We start from the raw sequence: 7,973 nt of genomic DNA, 5'->3' as shown, positions 1-7,973 counted from the left end.
TTACATTTTTTTCCAACAAACAATGGTTTTTTTTGGGGGGGAACCTGACACCATAGTAAGTAGGATGATACCTGTATAAGCATTTTTAGTTTGTTTTGTGTGTGTTTGAACTATCAAAATAGGCAGTTCTGAGTGTTTTTAGAAGGGTTCTAAGTATTCTCTGGTTTTAGCTATTCGCGGGTGGGTGTGGTACGCATCCCCCGCGAATACGGGGGTTTACTTTATACATATATATATCCCTTAGGGGGCAGTGCCATCAGTGCATCTTACGTGGTGCACTGTAGGCATTCCTTAAGATTCTTTGCAGCATCCCTTTGACCCCTAGCTTCAACACGTTTCATTCCTTTTGCTGTGTATATATATATATATATATATATATATATATGTACACATATACACATATATGTGTATATGTATATGTATATATATTATACATATATAATTATATATATATACACATATACATACATATAATATATATATACATATATCTGTATATGTATATGTATATATATGTATGTATATACATATATGTATATATATTATACATATATATATATATATATATATATATATTATATATATAATATATATAGTATATATATATATATAAATATATATTATATATATATTATATATAAATATATTATATATATATATATATATATAAAATAATATATATATATATATATATATATATATATATATATATAAATATATATATATATATATATATATATATATATATATATAATATATATAATATATATATATATATATATATATATATATATATATATATATATAATATATATTATATAATATATATATATATATATATATATATATATATATATATATATATATATATATATATATATATATATATATATATAATATATTTCAATTTTTCCCGTCGAGAGGCTGGCTCCAGAAAGTGTTGCCTCGGGCTTCTCAGCAAGATTACGTGATCCGTGCCTTCCTCAGCCTGTTTTTGACAAATCAACAAATCAAAGTCTACTGCTTACATTTAGCCAGCAGCCCGCATCGCAAAAAAATCAAAGTCGCCCAAATATGAGGTACCTAATTCACTGGTCAATTAAGACAACAGAGGCAGTGTGTTTTTTAGACGTCAATCTGTGTTTTACCACTCTCTGCATTCAACACCACTGTACCTTTCTCTATTTCCCCCAGAACAGTTTTCCCCACAGGAGAAAATTGTCCTTGGTCAGTTTTTCTCATTATGGAATATTCCGCCACTTGGGCTAAAATCCACCCTCCCAGGGACAAAATCACAGCTAGACTAAGTAGGTAGGTACTGTACAGTCGCACAACCATAATCACTATAATAGCTCAGCTCATTTTGAGGGGCTTACTTTCGTTCCTCACCTTGTTCAGCCGGGGACCCCACTAGTTTGTCAGAGAGTCAAGTTTCCTTAAATAATTTCTTCTCTTGTCACAACTGTTTTTGAATACCTAAGTTTGGTTTCTTCACAAACGTCGTCTCTCTTTTTTGCGACAAGCTTTTAAATAGTCTGGTATCATGTATTCTGAGCTCTTTTCCAACATATTTGCTGAACCTCCGTTCTATTTTTCTAAAGTTTATTACCGTTTTGTTTTTATGCTTTCGGCACTGTATCTAGATATGACTTTTACACTTTATTCTTTAACATCATGCATGTAAAATCTAAAGTGCCGTGAGAGTACTCTAGTCTTAGAAAAACAGCTATGTACATTGTTTTTAGCCTACCCATTTTCAAGTATTTCCTTATGGTGGTTACATTTCCCAGGCGAGTGCCTTATTTTCGTCATATTTAATATTTGATCTGCCGTTACCAAGTGCACTATCATGTTATTTGTACGGTTTTATTATCAACATTCTCTTAATCATTTCCCTATTTGATTTTAATCTCTCATTGCTACCCATAACCAGGTAAAATTCCCCATTACCTGCAGCAGCCTTACTTCGTATATTTTCATAAGATAATTCGGTGGTGTCACTCTCCGTATTGCTTGAAGGCAGATTTACAGTTTATGCAAGAAACAGCTCTTTACCCATTTTATATATCGTCTTCAATGCCTATCCATTTTTAGTCCTTACAATCTCATGTGCTACTATATCAAACAGTAGGTCTAGCGTATTGGCGTTTGTTAGTCATTTAGGCTTATATGACAAATAAGCAAGGAACGTGAACATAGTTTCTCCTATATATAAGGTGTACCTCATAGGACAGGTTACGTTGGGGGTTTAGGGTAGGGGAAGCCCTACAGCCACAGAGCGTGGTCCTGAAGGTTAGGTTAGTGAAGTGTTAACTCCCTGTATTGGACTCGAGATTTTCAAAATATGAAGGGATACGTCCTCCATGTCGTTTACCTGGACATGGTAGCTGCTTTCATTTCGGCTACGACAACCGACGGGGAAATTGCCTAAGTACAACAATCCATATCGTTTCATAAGTAAAAGCATCAATAACTCTAGATAGCCATGAAGGCTTATTTGGTGTCCAGTCAACTGTCTACAGTTGGTTGATATTTTTGTTAAGGGGTTACTGGGGATTTATTTTCAAAATACTTTCATAATCCATATTTTTTTTTTAACTCTAAAGATTCTAAAACTCCTTTTGCTTATTAACCCGAAGTTTTAAAATTATTATATTAATTCACTACAGGAACTAACAATTTGAATTCGAAGGGACATTACGTGACCAAAGGAGCAATAACATTGAAGACCTAGTTTTACAACAGATCGCTTATTCATTGGCTCCCAAAAATTATATTACTCAAGACACGTTATCAACACGAATAGGGAATAAGTTTATTACAGAAGATACTCTTAATTTCATGTAGAAGCAATCAATGCTGTAGAAAGAATATCAAACAATATTTTTGCAACTTTAAATTTTGCTTTAATGGTTAGTTTACAGCTGGTACACTGAGTTAATGGCCGTTTATTACACTAAACAACCATATAAAATAACTTAAAAAAAAAAAAAACATTGCTTAGCGCTAAATGGATGACTTCCATAAACACTTTCACCAAACAATTAAGAATCCTGAGCTCGAATTTTATCATGCTTCCTGAATGCGAGTTCCTCATTGGGTGGGTCGATAACGTACTCGGCTAGCACCCTCATAGATCCGCGTTCGATTCTCCGGCCTGCCAATGAAGAATTAGAGGAATTTATTTCCGGTGATAGAAATAAATTTCTCGCTATAATGTGGTTCGGATTCCACAATAAGCTGTAGGTCCCGTTGCTAGGTAACCAATTGGTTCTTAGCCACGTAAAATAAGTAATCTTTCGGGCCAGCCCTAGGAGATCTGTTAATCAGCTCAGTGGTCTGGTTAAACTAAGGTATACTTTCCCTAAATGCTCCATATTTCGACATTTTCCATAGAATGGCTGTCATATATTTTAAGCTAAAAATTATTTGCTACCATTAACTGAATTTGTTGTAGTGTAGATAATGTGTTAATTTTGGAGACATTACCGTTTTGATCTTTAGTTTCAATTTTGATCTTTAGTTTCATCTATAATTGGCAGGGTTATAATTACAAGTTTAAGGTTAATATTTTTTACACGGATTCCATTCAAAATTTCTATAAGTTTTCAGTCTTTTACATGACTTTTACGTCTTTTACATAACTTTTAGACTGTTAATGGTACCAGAAGTTGGGTTTTTCTCAAGTTATGGAAACACTAAACCACAGTATTTCACGCTAAGAATAAAACGTTAAATATTTGCTTAGATAATATTTTCATGTGATGGCACATAAGGATTTACTTGTGTTTTCATAAGCTGAAATAATCCACCTTCAATCAGCATCAGCATTGTAAAAACCAGGAGATTTAAAAAGTACCTGGTCAAGGTAAACAGCTTACAAAGCTCATAGATATTTGATCCGGAATTTATGGCAAGATAGCTGAAGGTGACAGTTACTATTATTGGAGAAGGTAAGAACAATCATCTACACCTGTATCATTTGAAATTTGTGTCAAAACTACCCTAAAAACATCAATACAGGCCAACTTCGAGTATACAATGATGTGTATCAGTAACTGCAGATTATTTTCACCTTATTTAAAAGGCCTTCATTAAGTTATTTTTCATTTGTCTTTACTGCGGCAGGAATTTTTGTAATTTTAAATATAACACTTAAAATTAAAGTCAATAAAATAAGGTATTGTCTTAAATGATCTGAAGACTTAGCAATGGTTTCTATCTTTTCTTATAAGACCAATCACTTATAAAGCCTCTGACCAGTGCAACACAAAAAAAAAAAAAAAAATACTAGCAAAACGGGGCCCCAAAGTTACCCAAAGTGCTAACAAGCAAATAGACCAAAGTCAAGACCGTCCAAATAAACACGACTTCAGATGTTGAAATTGCGAAGCGAAAGATCAATTTGCCAGGGATGCTAAGGAATAGCACAAACAGGCAACGGGTTTGTTCACACACGAATATTTTGTCTATGAAATCATAGGTCTGTCTATTGTATTAAAAGTGAAAACACAGGCTTGCTCGTTGTACAGCTGGTATCAGGTCACTAACTTATAAGCATTAAGTTTACAACTGCGTTACGTTTGAAGCAAGAACAAATGGAATCTAATCTGGTTTAGTTTCAAAATATCAAAATTAAAATCTCTATGTTCGAAAAAGTTTACGTTAAATTTTTAAAGGAAATCATAACCAAATGCTATCTGAAAAATTATTAAGTTAACGTCACTTTAAAATGAGGAGAGATTCAAACTAATGAAAACTGGCGAACTTTGGAAATTAAAATATTAAGAACTGCAAATTAAATTCAGCTAATATTAGATTAATTTACAGAAATATTTAGAAGCCTACGTTAACTTCCGTACAATGATATTGCCAAAATTTAAATGCAAAAGAGATTTAACAAAGGTTACTAAAAACAGAAAAACCTATAACTTGAAAAGAGAAATTCATAAACGTTGAATATGAGAAGCTACGATACTTCTTAAATCTTTAAAACACAATATTTAAGGAACTTTAACTTCTAAACTAAAATTACTGATGCACTTAACCACCTGAAAGAAAATTTATAGTAGTTAGAACCTCCCATGCCCACAGGGAATGGAAGGGTCCTCCACCCCCACAGGGGCACCTCCCCTGTAGGGGTGGAGGAAAAAAAGGTTTGGTTAGTAGATACAAATGCAAACCAGTTAACTGCGATTCATACCTTTACAAAATTCAAGGTACATAAGATTTTTCAAAAAGGAAAGCTTTATACGACAGGAACAAAACACTTGCATATTAATTTAAAATTAAATTACACATTGAACACTAACCTTCATAGCCCATCAGGAGATGGTTTAATCTTGAAAAATATCGAATTTGTAGTGCAGAAACGACCCATGGCCTACTACACGTTTATCAAAAACCTGAAAAAGACGAACAAAGTACTTAAATCAAGGTTTATCAAAATTTATTATGAATGAAAAATATATCAGATCCACAACGTACATAAAGATTTATCAAAATTTTGATTAAAAATTAAAACTAAGTATTCGCAACCCACGAATAGCAGCAAGTTTATGATATTCACAAAAGCCAAAATCGCCTGAGCAAGAGCAACAAAGAGGTTTAGGATAAATGAAATATTTCAAATAAAATGCGTAAGCTAAAATTCTGAAGCACAGATCAAAATGCTTAGTTCAAGAAACTAAAATAATCATTACAACACCCCCTTTACCTAAGTAACCAGACTCGAATTATTACAATCAGGGAAACTAACCATCTGATAAAAAGGGTATCAATCAAAATGACACTCACCTTTGCAGAGCCTGGGATGTCACCACAGCTTCACGTAGACCATCCTTCAAACCACAGAACTCCAAGCGTAAGTTTAACCGGTACGGAATTACGTCCTTCTCGGATATCAGGGAACCGACAAACTAAACAATAACGCCGCTGAAGAACGCAATAACACTACGATACTTCGCTGTTACCGAAGCGAAAACCGAGCCAGTTAAAGGTCTGCTTACCAAGAAACCCGTTGCTGCTGAAGTCACCGTCAAGGACCCTGGAGTCGGTTTTCTTGAAACTTTGGACGGTTTGCGCCAAAGACAAAGGCGTCCTTGGTTTATGTTTCTGGGGAAACTTTAAAAGATCTGTTGGTACTTTAACGCTAATTGTTTGAGTCTGCGTTTTGTGGATTCTCGGTTCTCCGAGAAAATTGTCTTTTGAATGTCAAAACAGAAAACTTTCAGCAAATAATTTACCGAACAAAAGAATGAACATTTTTCTGTGTAATGGGTAAACTGCTGCGTTGTATAAAAAGGAACTCTTGATTTAGTCTTACGTATTAAGGAATATATATAACCGAACGAAGTTCTATTCCAGAATTTTCTGGGAAACTTCGTGATAATAATGATATACATACATACATACATACATACATACATACATACATACATACATACATACATAATTATATATATATATATATATATATATATATATATATATATATATATATATATATATATATATATATATATTTAAACCTAAGGTATGGTATGCAAACCCATAGCCAGGCTATTTGTTGATTTTCCCAGTCGGAAATAGTTTGTGGAAGACAAGTCTTTTGCAAAGAAAAACAAAAGTTTACTTAATAAATTTGGCACCAAAGTTATCATTCTGAATTGTTCCTTTTTAATAAAAGCTATTATTGTTTGGAAATGTTCAATGAAGGGAAATGAACTACCCAATGCATATATATTTCTGTCATGACTCCCCTATGCAATGACAAGTTCGTATTGATTCACTGCTAATATATCTTCTTTATAGTTCCTAATATTGTTCAGTGTTCTATTCCTCTTAGTTAAGTGGTATCTGATCCATGTTGTTTCTAAGACTGCCCTCTGGAGATGTTAAAGTGCATTTATGAATGTCATGTACCTTGTCATTTAAAGGTTACAGCTCCGATTACAAGGTTATTTGCAGCACAAAGAACTTACAGCCCATTTTCATTGGCAGTCTTTCCCAGCCCCTCGTTGTTCCCACCAGCTTCTGTGTAATCATATTATACTTGTATCAGATTTTCAGAAGCAAAGGGTCTCTGATTTTTTTCATTCAGTTACTTTTCACTTACGTCTTGGTCCCATGACCGATATTTTCTTGAATTCACTCCTGTCTTCCCATTTACCCTTCGTCAGGACGCAGTTGATGCGTTGTCTAAATATTTAAAAGAGAAGATCCATAGAAACTTGGGTGCACTACTAGGTAGTTTCCAATAAATATAGTTCCAAGGATTCCCAAGTGTTGGAGTCACTGAAATTTTCTTAGGTCACCTAAAACTTCGTCATATTTATTACCTATGATGGTTTCATATAGATGTTGCGACATCTAACTTAACTCAGTTTCATATCTTTAAATGATAATTGGGGTTTCATTTTAAAATGATAGATGAAATTTATCACCAGATTGCAAAATTATTCCTAGTGGAGGCTTGATTAGTTATGAGCCTACAGTATTTGGACTGTAAATCCTTCGGAGTTTACCAAGTCAGAAAATAGAGAACAAATTCGTGTCCATGACGGCCGGCTCCTTCACTGGGGTTAGGACTGCATTTATACAAGACCTTAACTTTCCCATAATTCCCATGACTGCCATAGCGCCATGAGACTAGGACTGACATATATTCTCGACCGTGTCGTCTCATTAAATTGCTTAAGGAAAATTGTGAACGTATACTTCTCTATGTCCTCAATTTTTTAAAAGAGATTTTCCCTAATCATACGTCTTGAGTAATGTCACAAGCGAATTGCAAGTTTGCCTGAAACTCCTACACCGGGATTTTAAGAAAATGAGTCTGTGTAGGTGGGTTTATGACAGCGTGGGTTTTTCCCTCAGTAGTTCACATAGAATGGCGGATGTGAATTTTTTTTTTTTTAATTTAACAGTGAATTTGAGACTAAATATTCTATGAATGTCACCCCAGCTCTCTC

General features: G+C 33.6%; 1 long non-coding RNA gene across 1 annotated transcript; it reads right to left on the bottom strand.

The window, feature by feature from the left end:
* Nucleotides 1-3,018: 3,018 nt before the first annotated feature.
* Nucleotides 3,019-5,934, bottom strand: LOC136825896 (uncharacterized). Its single transcript, XR_010849484.1, has 3 exons — nucleotides 5,797-5,934; nucleotides 5,313-5,405; nucleotides 3,019-3,157 (listed from the first exon to the last, which is right to left on the bottom strand). It is a non-coding gene; the product is annotated as an uncharacterized lncRNA (long non-coding RNA).
* Between the last annotated feature and the right edge of the window lie 2,039 nt (nucleotides 5,935-7,973).

This window comes from Macrobrachium rosenbergii, chromosome 3, assembly GCF_040412425.1.
Source record: "Macrobrachium rosenbergii isolate ZJJX-2024 chromosome 3, ASM4041242v1, whole genome shotgun sequence".
NCBI lineage: Eukaryota > Metazoa > Arthropoda > Malacostraca > Decapoda > Palaemonidae > Macrobrachium > Macrobrachium rosenbergii.
The sequence above is the reverse complement of the archived record's forward strand: the minus strand, read 5'-3'. Positions and strand labels throughout refer to the sequence as shown.